We start from the raw sequence: 1,068 nt of genomic DNA, 5'->3' as shown, positions 1-1,068 counted from the left end.
TGTATGTATATTCTATCAATCTATCTATCTATTGTCTATGTAATAAGAAGTTTGCTTCCCAACGACTTGGTTCCGGGTTCAGTCCCACTGGGTAGCGCATTGGGCAAGTGTCTTCTGCTATAGATCCGGGCCGACTACAGCCTTGTTAGCGGATTTCGTTGAAGGAAGCTGAAAGATGAATATATATATACATGTATATATCTTTCAGTGTGTGTGTGTGTGTGTGTGTGTGTGTGTGTGTGTGTGTGTGTGTGTGCTTGTCCTGCGCCATCAGTTGACAACCGTTGTTAGCTTACGTACCCATAACTTAGCGGCTCGGTAGAAGAAACCAATAAAATAATTAACAGTAGTGGGGTGAACTCGTTCCACTAGTCGAACGAATAAAAGCGCGTGCGCACACACAGACAGACACAGACACACACAGACACACACATACATGTTTGAACGAAGTACTTGTATCTATAATAAAATAAATAAATAAGTAGAAAGTAAAACAAGTAAAAATTGATTTAAAATAAAACTGCAAACACATGTCAATTGTAAATGCAACAGGTTGAAAGCAGTGTCCACGGTATCAGCTACTAATCCTGCATAATTGAATTAATGTAAAATATTAGCTAAACCTGGCAAATGGCGTCGTGTCACTCGGAGAAACGACAAAACAATTTGATAAAGAAAGAGAAAGAGAGAGAGAGAGAGAGAGAGAGAGAGACAGAGAGAGACAGAGAGAGACAGAGAGAGAGACAGAGAGAGAGAGAGAGAGAGAGGGAGAGAGAGAGACAGAGACAGAGAGAGAGAGAGAGACAGAGAGAGACAGAGTAAGAAAGGTTTATCAATTAAATATTTATAAGTAATAAAAGTTACTTTTACGACTTAAAACTAGCAACGCTGAACGGATCTATCTATCTATCTATCTATCTATCTATCTATCTATCTATCTATCTATCTATCTATCTATCTGTGTGTCTGTCTGTCTCTCTCTCAGCCAAACTGTCTCTCTGTCTGTTAGTCAGTCAGTATGTCTGTCTGTCTGTGTGCCTGTGTATTTGTATGTATCTCTCTGTCTTT

At 39.3% G+C, this 1,068-nt stretch overlaps 1 protein-coding gene across 1 annotated transcript in view; it reads left to right on the top strand.

Annotated features, from left to right (window-relative positions):
- LOC106873512 (vesicular glutamate transporter 1) overlaps positions 1-1,068 on the top strand; it is a 411,825-nt gene that overhangs the window by 18,385 nt on the left and 392,372 nt on the right. The gene's annotated exons all lie outside the window — the stretch shown is intronic.

This window comes from Octopus bimaculoides, chromosome 15, assembly GCF_001194135.2.
Source record: "Octopus bimaculoides isolate UCB-OBI-ISO-001 chromosome 15, ASM119413v2, whole genome shotgun sequence".
NCBI lineage: Eukaryota > Metazoa > Mollusca > Cephalopoda > Octopoda > Octopodidae > Octopus > Octopus bimaculoides.
This window is presented reverse-complemented; position numbering and strand designations above follow the sequence as displayed.